The 12,343-nt window shown below is 41.4% G+C and overlaps 1 long non-coding RNA gene across 1 annotated transcript; it reads left to right on the top strand.

Moving 5' to 3' along the window:
• Positions 1-6,277: 6,277 nt before the first annotated feature.
• On the top strand, positions 6,278-8,306 carry LOC120392333. Its single transcript, XR_005591674.1, has 3 exons — positions 6,278-6,604; positions 7,101-7,229; positions 7,343-8,306. It is a non-coding gene; the product is annotated as an uncharacterized LOC120392333 (long non-coding RNA).
• Positions 8,307-12,343: the final 4,037 nt, after the last annotated feature.

Genomic DNA, 12,343 nt, shown 5'->3' with positions numbered 1-12,343 from the left:
TTTCTTCTCGTCATCGATTGGATTATGAAGACATCCACTTACAAGCGTAGGAATGGAATCCAATGGTCATTATGGACCCAGCTTGATGACCTGGACTTTGCCGATGACCTTGCACTCCTTTCGCACAGTAAACAGCAGATGCAAGAGAAGACCAACGTAGTGGCAGCCACGTCATCACAGGTTGGCCTCAACATCCACAAGGACAAGACCAAGATCCTTAGGATCAATTCCATCAGCAACGACCCAGTCACACTGAATGGAAGACCCCTGGAAGAAGTGCAGTCCTTCACCTACCTAGGTAGCATCATCGACCAGCAGGGTGGCACAGACGCAGACATCAAAGTAAGGATTGGTAAGGCAAGAGCAGCCTTCTTACAGCTCAAGAACATCTGGAGCTCCAGAGATCTGTCTTTGGCAATAAAGATTCGACTGTTCAACTCCAACGTGAAATCAGTCTTACTGTATGGAGCTGAAACCTGGAGGACAACCAAAACAACCACCAGGAAGATCCAGACCTTCATTAATAGCTGCCTCAGAAGGATTCTCCAGATCCGCTGGCCAGACACCATCAGTAACATCCACCTCTTGGAGAGGACCCATCAACTCCCAGCAGAGGAAGAAATTAGAAGGAGAAGGTGGGGCTGGATAGGATATACACTACGCAAGCAGCCAACCAACATCACCAGACAGGCACTGCAGTGGAACCCCCAAGGCAAGCGGAAAAGAGGCCGCCCAAGAAATACCTGGCGACGCGACCTTCAGGTTGATAGCAAAAAAAATGGGCTATACCTGGAACCAGCTAGAGCGAATGGCCCAGGATAGAAGACTATGGAGATCTGTGGTTGGCGGCCCATACCCCGGTTGGGGTGATGGGCATGAATGATGATGAATGACTGCTATAAGCCTGTGACCAGAGAGACAATGCCCTAAAGAGCCTGACACTGGTACAAGTTTGCCAGGTCTGGGAGTGGCAGATATGTCCGTGTGCTGAGCCTCTGGTTTTCCTGCAGTGAGGTTGAAAGAGTCAACACCACAGGCGGAAGCTGCATTTTTTAATCTTTGCGTTCTTTTCTCACTTGTGTTTGTCTTGTGTTGTCTGTTAGGAAATGGGATTGGACTGTAACAGCTCCAGCCCATCTCAACTAACTTCTTCTCTTTCCCCCACCCCTCCAAAAGGACCATTATTACCATTTTTATAGCATCTCAATGAGTGTCAGACAAGGAATTTTCCTTCAAAAAAATCTTTACAGATAAAGATAATGGGAAAAGGGAACAAGGGATGTTGTTAAAATGAAACCCTTATTTTACATTTCAAATGCTTTAACTGCTTTTTATTACAGCTACAGAAAAAGGAAAAGTTTTCAAAAAAATATAATGATGTATTTGCCATGATGCTAAATAGGCTGAGGTCTTTATATACCAAACCCTGAATCTTGTTTAAAACTGTTTAATGTTGGACAGTTATGGGGTCATGTTAACACCTTTGCCTCTTTGGGCCCATTCATTTTATCTAAATTAATACAACACCTGGTGCTGCAACAGTTACTGTAGAACCTATATTTAACAACCAGAAGAACACAGTGCAAAGGATCAAAGCAAGTTACTTGGTTGCCTTGATGCCAGTATGGTACAAAGGGCTCATCCATTAGAGTTTGAATCTCTCATTAGCAGCTTGCTTCTGCTTTAATACCAATCTTTTGTTTTTCCAAAGGGTGCTGCTTCCTCGTTAGTTTGACCATGTTTTAGCATTTGTTTTAAGTTCAAAATATCTCTGTGGAATTTTCTGCTCTTGAGTAACCACTTCAAAATGTGATTTAAACAATTTGGTATTTGTGACCTAAGATATATATTGAAAATATATTATCCAAAGACAAATTTGATCCAGTTACCCTTACAACTGAGAAACAAAGGAAATCAATTTCTAACCCCCTTCCCCCAACACCCTTGTTAAGAAGTTAAGGCTACAAATACACATTACTGTTGAGTGTATATATTACTTTTCAGAACGTTGGGGTTAACCCCTCTTCCCTTCCCCCACAAAATTCCCTGCTCAGTTTATTCTCCCCTTCCCAATCAGAGATTTCTTGATGTTTGCAGGAACAGAGCTCCCCCCCAACAGACATTAGGTGGTGTTCAGGGAGCATAAAAACATGTAGTGCTGAGTGCAGGTCAGAGGACAGAAGGGTCACATTCCCAATTTGCTCCCACTTTCCATTCTTAAGCAATGATCTGCCCAGGAAATGTTGGAGAAACACAGTCTAGCTATAGTGATCATTTGTCTGACACCTTCAAGCAGCTTGTCTGATTAGCTTCAATTCAGGTGGGAAGTTTTCTTCCTATTCCCATTGACATTGAAGTCCTTCTCCTTTCCCTCCACCTCCAGGGACTGGCTCACATGCTGAGGTCTGTCTTGGTAAGGAAATCGGTTAGAGACATTTATCTTTCTAATGAAAGCTTAGGTCTCCCACACTAAAGTCCAGATCAAAAGATTTCAGTGGGCTTTGGCTCAGGCCCTACATCTCAAGTGGGTGGCAGGGGGAAGAATTTAATTAAGTAGGTCACATGCTGAGGTCTGTCTTGGTAAGGAAATCGGTTAGAGACATTTATCTTTCTAATGAAAGCTTAGGTCTCCTGTTGTATTTGAAGCCCTATGTTGAACTCATTGGAAATGGTGAGCCAGAGAGACATGCCTATATAAAATGTTGAGAACTTTTCAAATGTGACTGTAATCAGGTCATCTTTGGTTTCCCACACTAAGGTCCAGATCAAAAGATTTCAGTGGGCTTTGGCTCAGGCCCTACATCTCAAGTGGGTGGCAGGGGGAAGAATTTAATTAAGTAGGTCCTCTCTCTCCTTTCTGTGCTTAAGCGAAGGTGGAGGACTTTTTGAACTCAGGTGAACCCCTCATACTTCATAAATCCCTTGTCCAATTCACTTCATATCTCAGCCTTGCTTATAGCTTACAGATTTTAAGGCTGATATTACTTTGCCAAGAAAGGACTGTCCAATGGGAGAAGGAATTGAGTTCCAAGGGGAAATGCTGTTACAGCCTTAACCATGAGGTGGGGATGGCTGCTGCTCCATAGTAGAAAACGTTAAAACCACTAACAGCAGTAAACTCGTCAGGTTATATAGCTCACCTCTCAGTTTAAATAAATAAACTCCATTTTATACTTTACCACTAGGATTTTATGATATTAAAGAGGGGGAGAAAAACAAAATGAGGACTGTGTGGGATGAAGAAATTAGAATCCAATATGTAGGTTTGACCTACATAATGAAGAACAGCTGAGACATGGGGAAATGGGTTAACTATTCCCAGGTCTGCTACTTAGAAACTTTACTGTATTCCTTTAGTTTGGATGCCCTGGTGTGGTATTAATTACTGCTAATATGTGGTGCAGTCTCACATCCAAATGTATTTGAGTAGTTTTCACTGGTTTAAAATCTTTAAAAATAGGCTTTTAAGCAAATGAAGATAGCACATTCAAATATTTGTTCAGGGTTTTATAGGTTTGTTTTGTTTTGCAAGTGAGGCAAAGGAAAATGAGTATATAACTGTTACCTGTGTAAGGTTTAAATAAAAGCAGGTGCTTGTGTTAAGTGTTTTCTCTCCTGCAAATAGTGTTAATGAGCTAGGGTTCATTATGGCATAGGGAAATCATTCAAAGGATTAAGTCTGCATTCACTTTAGTTTGAGGACAAATTAGGTTTGAGCTGAAGAGGAAGGAATACTAGAATTTCTACTCTAAAAATACATACTGTAGCTGTTTCAAGAAGCTTATAAAGCAAACAAATGAATGTGCTCTTCAGAAAAGCAAATCCAAGATGGCAGCTAGGATATCTAGGATCTTGCAGCAGCCCTGAAAAGCTTGTCTTAAAGGCTGCAACACTTTAGAAGTGACAGCATTGAGCATCTTCCCATGAAAAAATGAGTCACTTCTCCAGATTTGGCAGACTCCTGCGGGAACAGCATGGAGTCTGTGTTCAAAATAGCAGTGATAGTGACAACACGAAATATGCCCACTGCTGTTTTAAAATGTTTTTTTTTAAATATGTACAACTGGCTTTAAACACACATGCCCTTAACAGAAATGTCACTACAAGGATTATATTTTATTAGGCAAAGAACAGGAGGTACTGAATGGAAAAAAAACATGGCCATATAAAGATGGTATTGGATTTTCTGGATAGTTATCTGGCTGAGGACTTCAGAGTGAAGCCCTAATATATATAAAATAGCTTACAGACAACATTTATTTCAGTGACAGAACAGCTCATGTTATCCCAACTAAAATCCTTCTGAAAAGGAAATGTCTGACAGACTACATATACATGTAGCAACTCTGCAGCTTTGTTTTGTCAGTGACAATATATTGGATAGCAATATGCTGTATGCATCATGCAATCACAAGGTAACTATCAGGCAAAATTCATCCTCTAAACTCAGTAAGTCAAATGCTGTGAGGAATTAGAACCTTTGGAACCCAACTGAAGATATCATGTGGCATAAATTGCTAACAGTGTTTTCCCAAAATCTATAGCCAGAACATCAAGTAACGGAACACTTCAAGCATACTTTATACCAAATTCATAAATTCCCTCCGATTAATGCTATGGATTTAATGTTGCCTTTTCCAGACTGAAAAACAAAACAACTAAATAGTTGCTAATGGTGCTAGGAGCTGAAGTTTTCCAACTTCTCTATTTTTCATGAATATACCAAGGTGCCCCAACATCCTAGGCAGATAGTGTGGGAGTACAATACCCAATTACCCCAAAGATGACATTTTCTGAATTAGTGTCAGAGACATCAACAGTTGTACCTAGTGGTTGCAGCAAGAGTTGGTAGCCAGGAAAAGCAGCCCGGGGTCAGAGCCAGAGTGATGGTCCAGATGCTAGAGCCAGAAATTAGTACTGACCCTTGGCTCCGATTCCTGAATCAGAGGCCAGATGCCAGAGTCAGGGGTCAGAGCTGGAGTCAGGAATCGGAGCCAAGGGTCAGAGGCAGGTTGCCTGGAGCCAGGGCCAAGACAGAAGCAGGAGCTTTCACAGGCCTGGGCAAATGCTTTGAGCAGCCACCAGACATTTTTGCTGCTTTGTTTTGTTTCATGGCAAAGCAGCCTTGACTGGATAGTCTACAGCCACCACCAATTCCCAAGTAGCTATGAAGTTAAATGTGTGCATTCTGCCTGCTGTCTTTCAGGCAAAGTAACAATACCTTTCCAATGCTATCCTATTTCCCTGCCATTTTTACTAAATGGCTTAAGGTAACCAGTTACATTATGTTATTTAACTTCCTCAAAAAGCTTTTCCCTGTCTTTATTAAAGCCCATCCATACCCATGAATGTGGAGCATGTGTTTCTTCCCCCTTACAGGGTGCACAGAGTCAGTCTTTATTTGTTCAAAAAAAGACTTTAAGCCACAATGGCTACTTTAGTACTCTAAACTAAGTCACTGCATTTTCCCCTGGACCAGGTGATTATCCTCAACTCCAGGGCACAATTCAAAAAAATAGAACCTTCCTCTTTTCATTACTCTATTTTTGTGGGTGCCATTCCTCTTAAACTTTTCTGTACTAGGCTTTTGAATTCCCCTTTATCCAGGAGAATTTCTTGGTCAGTCCTTCCATTTCTTTCAGAGCTTTTAGCAGCTTTGTCCCACCATTTTGTTATCTCAGTATACCCTAATATCCAGGCTCATGCTGCATGTATCCCCTTCTATACTAGCTTTTATTAGGCACATAATTTCATTGATTAAATCACTTCCACACAGGGGGACACCCTTTATTATTACCATAAAGCCTGCTACTGAGTCCAAGAAAAATGTCCTCCACTGCTGTGTGTACATCCCCGATCCAATTTAACACTAGCAGTTTTGCTATTAGTTCAGCTGTCATGACAGCTGTAAAATAGGATATTCTTTTAGATGTACTAAGTCCTAATTTTGGTATACAATATACCACCCCTTTTTTATTGGAACCATCTGTATATATTTGACAACTCCTCTTTTCATCTATACACTGGTACACTTCATTTTTTATACCTGTTCTCCTTTTTACCCTTAACTTGATGTCCAAAGGTGGATTTGTTTCGTAATCAGCCACCAAACTGATTCTGCTGCTGGAAATAAGAGCAGGTCTGCTGACTCTTCCTGCCAATCAGACAGCCTACTACAGACCAACTGTGCTCATTAGGTTGTCCAATGACTGCTGTGGGCCCAGATTCCTGATAATTAACTTGCTCACAGCATGTGTTTGGGCCTTTTTATAGCCCTTCTTGGAAGCGAATGGGAGTTTTGCCTATGCAAGGGTGCTTGTGTCAGGCTCAGTGTGATTGTGCCTCAGTGTTAATACCTTACGTTAGCATCTACTGAGGGGCTAAGACTGACTTTTTCTTTTTAGTTAATAGCAATGCATCAGAGTCACTAGAACTTGGATGCATAATGGAGTACAAGAACTCCTTTTCTGTGACACTGTTCATTTGGATTCCTACATGCTTCATCACACTGTAAAGCCCCCTCATCCTGGCATAACCAAGAACTGAATACTCTTGCCTGACTTTACAACAATAGATTTACTAAAGGATAGAAGATCAAGATACAGTAAGTAATGTAGATTGTGTAGTAAATTTCTTAAGCTCCTGCCACCAAGTTTTATCTGGTTTAATCAATGGTAAAAAAAACTGCTTCCTGCAAAATCATGAAGTCAGCTACTTCAGTCTGTAAAACCCTCAAGGGATTAAGATTAATATAGTAGGATACAGGCATAATTGTTAGATATGATTTACTGCCACACTAAAAATATTAAAATGTCAATAGAAATATATTTCAGTTACAGCTTTGTTTTTCTTGAATCATCATTGGCCATAATATAGGCAAATAGGAATTTATTTTAAGCAAGACTGACCTACATAGAGCAGATATTAAGACTGAAATTCCAGCTCCCAAAATGGATAAATAAGTACTAACAATTATACCACTGAAGACTGGTGAACCTGTAACTACTAACGTGGGTAAAAGGAAATATGAATGGCAAAATCACTTTTCAAAGTCCCAAAGTCAGAATGTTATGAAATGGCTACACATTATATGCTTGCAGCTACAAAGTCACCTGAACTGACCCCTTGAAGACACCTGTGCTTTGTGGAATCTGCAGATAGCACAGAACTACCACCTTCTGGCACAGGTGGGATGGTTATAGGAGAGATGATCTCTGGCTACTGCAAGGGTGAGTTATGGGCTGTGGGCAACTGGAGGAGCCCCCCATGGGGCCAGGCTGGCAAAGATTAATCCCAGGATCTGGGGCTCTGAAGGTGGCTTTTATTCATTTTAAATTCCCAGTTCCAGGCTTGTGCAAAGTGAAGATCAATAGAACCAGAGGATCTGCTCATAGTGTTGATGGGATGAACGCAATTCAAACACTGCACAGTTTATGGAGCAGGAAAGATTTGTAAAGTCTGCAGGATAACCTCCCACAGCCCCTTTGCCCCATTCATTTTTGTTTGTGAGTGAAAGGAGAATTGGGCCCAGTATATATCATTTTACACAGCTCTCATCACCTCTGCATTTGAACAAAATATTATTGTGGGGGGCCACTAAAACCAAATTGTTTAAGGTCTGCAGAGAAGGTGAAGTGGTGCAGGTTCAGTTAGAAAACAATGCCCTATGATAAAGTCAACAGCATGCAGAGCACTGAGGAATAAGCCTTTACTTACGTTATAGATGGCTACACTACAGCACCTACAGTGGCACAGCTGCATTAGTGTAACGCTGTTAGTGCAGATGCTCTAAGCTGAGAGGAGAAAGCTCTCCCATTGGTTTAATTAGCCCCCATGAGCAGGCAGCGGTGGCTATGACATAGCACTGTTAGGCAAGAGTTAAAACTTAAGTTAGCAGCTGAGGCAGAAACCCACATAACAAGCAGAAACACCAGAGGCCCAAGAACAATGGCAGCTGTAAACACCTGATAATTTAAGTGGTCAGATGTCTGCCCAGCAACTCGGCCTCTCAATAAGGAAGAGCAGTACAAGCCTTCCACGGCTCTCTAGATATCTGAACACTCACTCCTCCCCTTCAGGATAGTCATAGATAATTGATATAATCAGAATGGTTTCTATGCATATGTTCTGCTCCTGTCATTATGTTAAGTGTTCTCTCTCTCTCAGAAACAATGTTTGTCTCTGTAAGGACAAGGTAAATGCAAATGAATTGATAAGAAAATGTATATAATTGGTCACTAACACCATACTGTTGAAGCTGTTTAGCAGTCTTCCTGGTGCCGTGAATAAACCTCTTCAGTATTGTCTGTGCTGCCTGATTTTTGGGGAAAAAAAATCTCCTTGCTTCACAGCGCTGTCCATGCCAGTGCTTAGGTCAGTGTCACTTACATCGCTTGGGGCTTATTCACACCCCTGAGTCACATAATTTATACTGATGTAAGCTGTAGTGTGTACAAAGCTTTGGTTACAGTTTTGCTGAACCTTGATGTTAGCCAGGTTTCTACAGCTGCACTGCAAGCAGATCTCATTAATTCAGAGCATCACAGGGTAGTCAATACCACAAACTCACCAACCCAGCCTTTCTTGAGTGCAGCTATTGCACCTTCTCTATTCCACTACTTAGTCCATGCACTCTGAATTTTAAACAACTCCTTCTGGTTAATACAGAAGTAGGATTTTTCTGCTTAAAGATACAGTGCGTACTCTTTTATGGTGCTATGAAAGGTGGGTAATAGCCATGTAAATTCAGATTTTACATATCAAGCCAGAAGCTATTCTTTAATTACTATAGTTATGTGCAATATAATGGATAAAATGATGCAAAGAGAAGTAGTAAACAAAAAATAAGAGCAGCTTACCTAAATGCAGTTAATTGTAATGAAAGGAGGGAAGCTTGAATAAAAAAAGGGGGCAGCAATCTACTTAAGTTATATTACTCATGTAGGGACTAATACTGTCACCCTTATTCCTGTTGAAGCAACACTTTGTCCTGTAAGTAACTTTTTAGACCTGTCTGAAGCACCTAGCACAGTAGTCGGTGGGATATAAATAATTAGTCCATGTTTAAGCAATAACCATTTTATTAGGATTGTTTCAGCTCCTGGGGACGTAAACACATTTGGCAAGACTTAATATCTCAAAATATTAGAATGCACATCTGGGGGGGGGGGGGGAGGAACATACAGTCCTTGTCCCTCTTTTTTGATTAGTACCATATTGTTTTCAGGAAGTTCAAGAGGTAATTACTAAGCAACCATTATACAATCATTGTTCTCATGGCACACTACAGGATTTTAATATCTCTTAAATTAAAGTGCATTTATAGGATTTGATATGGAGAGATGCAAGTAGAGGCCAAGATTTTAAAAATGGATGTCTAAAATTAGGCTAGCTAATCCTTATGCAGGCACCCAAATAACTGGTCGGATTTGCAGAAGTGCTGATTACCTAGCAGTGTATAATGAAGTCAAGGGGAACAACTGGGTGCTTGACACATCAGAGGGTGTTTTGAGAAATCAGATTAGGTGTCTGAATGTGGATTTAAAAGCCTATTTTAAGACACCTTGACCAATATTTATGATAGGCACTGAACACAATTCTAGACATGTTGGTAAATGTGCAGTCCCCCCCCCATTTTAAACAGTTAACCCAAATGACAGTAATGAGACAAATTGACAATTATAATTTAAGTAGTTAAGTTTTGTAGATTTATATGCTCTTTAGTGTACCAACAAAGTCATTTACCTGATGAAAAACTGTTTGCTTACCAACAGTTTCTGCTGCATTTATTACTTCAAATAACATTTTTCAATGATGCAAAGAGATGTCCCCCTCCTCTCAGTTACAACTGTACATTCATTCAGCCAAATTCATCCTTGGTGTAACTCCATTGACATCCACCCCATGAATCATTTTGTATTACTACATACATCAGCATAAATCCTGCAATGAGATACATGCCTGCAGCCGTCTGATCACATCTGGAAGCCAACTGAAGTCAATGGGTCTTCAGCTTAGTGAAGTGGTCCTGTTGAGCAGGTTAGACTCCAGGACCTGGACCATGCTTTGTGATCATCTAATTAAATTCTTCTCCTTATTTGCATTACAATAAGTGAGTTCCTGTGGAACTAGTTTTTCCTGACTTGTTTGATTAAAAATTGAGCTGACAGAAATATGGGGAAAAAATGGCCCCATACTCCTAAATTAGTACATCCAAACCACTGCAATTTCATAAAGGAAATCAGCAACTTTGAAGACTGCATTAACCGAAAGGCCACTTCTGTAGCTGCAAACAAGCAACACACGTGCACACATACAGGCATCCCCCTCCAGATTCTAGCTCCTTTCTGCCTCCAGAGTACAGTGTTTGCCATAAAGTCAATAGGCCAGTTCCTGGGTAGTTGTACTATGTGGGCAATTTAAAGGGGACTGATAGAGGGAAGTCCTGGGTGGCTTAAAACCAATGTACCCAGCTTTCCACTACAAACTCTCAACCCTCAGAAATAGGTGGCAGGAGGAGCCAGAAGAAAGTGCAGAGGGTATCATGGATGGCAGAAGGGCAGCATTTCTAGGAATGGATTCTTTTCTCTGCTTATAGGCAGTTTCTAAATAAATTTGCTTCAATTTCTGTTATTTAGAAACAGGATTTCTCCTCTCACCCACCTTTCCTTCTAGACATCAGTGTGAAATACATATATTAGTTCTTAACTATGAAAGTCATTTTCCTTTCCCCTTTTATTCCTAACCAGGTAGCCTGTAAAAATATATTCTCTTTTCTGATTTGTAAAGTCATTTCTCCCCTTTGGGCTCTTAACTGCAGTTCTAAAAGTTGTATAATTGTTTTCATTCAAAAATATTACACACACTATATATATATAGTGTCTGTCATATATATATATATCAGACAGACAGACCTGGAAGACATTGAGAGAGAGGAAGCAGTCCTGGGAGTAAAATGTTGAAGTAATCCTGTTACTATTTCTTTAAGAGACCAGGGTCAGGAGCCTTGCAGAGAGGGCAAGGCAAGTTTCCCCTCTCACCTGACCAATTGGGGATTAACTTGGAGAAGGGGAGCAGCATAAGGCTCCTTCCTCTCTCATAACAGTGCAGTCACCAGGAAATAATAGCAGGGAAAATCTGCCCTGCTGAGCAGCCTGAAGGCTAATTAAGGAAAAGGAGCCAGGTCCTCCAGGGAGGAGAGCTGAGAAGTCCTGCTTAGGAAGGACTAGAAAACCTGAATAAGAGAAGGAGGGTAACTAGGGACAATCCTGGGACAGAAGAAAGTGTGGAACTAACTAATGTAGCCCAATTCCAAAGAGATATCTGGGAATTCCTGCTTAAAGGAGGACTGAAAAGGAGCAACAATGAAAAGGATCTAGAAAGTGTTCCCCAACCAGAGACAGGTTTCAGATGCAGGAAAGAAGAGTCTCCTAAAAGAAGGAGGCAGAGATGGCTAGTTGAACTAAGGCTGAGGTGGTGACAAGTTTCCCTTGGTGTATCTGAGTGAGCTTCTACTTGTGCTTATGACTATCAGTAATAAATGAGATCCTTGGAAGAAGCATGCTGTTCAGATAAAAAGTCTGAAGGAATTTGCTCAAAACTCTAGTGAAAGGAAGTGAGGCAGGGCTCACCTCCAGTACCATGCTAGACTGAAAGAGGGCACACCAGTGTGACCTCGATGCTATCACACTTCTGCTTGCCACCACAGAATGGTGAGCACTTACACAGAGTTGTTGTTTAGATGTGCTGGCAGCTGTTTGTGATGAAGGAGTAATTACCTGTTGATGCAGTTGGTCACTTGTATTTTGAGGCAGGAAATGAAAAAGGACCTCCAACCAGGAAGTAACATGCATTCTGCCCACTTTAGGGAGAATGCAAACCAAGGAAAGCTCATGAACATAACCTTATTGAAAACCCACCATAAGTGGTCTGTGACAGGGCTCCACTCACCACACTAGTGCCTCCTGCTGGCTGACTTGGGGATCAAATCCATAGGTTGGTGCACCCACCATCACTTCTGCTCCCAGACACACATCACTCCAATTACTATAGCATCCTCTTTATGACACAGTCCTCTGGCTGAGCCACACTTTGTATTTCTTCCTTCTGGGGGCCAATACTGCAGTCCAACTGTCCAGCCACTTCCTCAGTGGCAAGTGAGGGGAGAAGATCCAGGCTTACTCACTACTCCGGGTCCTAGCCCAGGGACCTTGTAGATGGCAGCCATGTGCTGCATCCCCTCCAACCTCTCAGTGAATTCCCTGGGCCACTTCCCCATGGCCTTAGCACCTTCTTCACCCTTACCTCAGGGCCTCAGCATGCCAGTCTTAGGGTACGTCTACAC

This window comes from Mauremys reevesii, linkage group 1 (assembly GCF_016161935.1).
Source record: "Mauremys reevesii isolate NIE-2019 linkage group 1, ASM1616193v1, whole genome shotgun sequence".
Lineage (NCBI taxonomy): Eukaryota > Metazoa > Chordata > Testudines > Geoemydidae > Mauremys > Mauremys reevesii.
The sequence above is the reverse complement of the archived record's forward strand: the minus strand, read 5'-3'. Positions and strand labels throughout refer to the sequence as shown.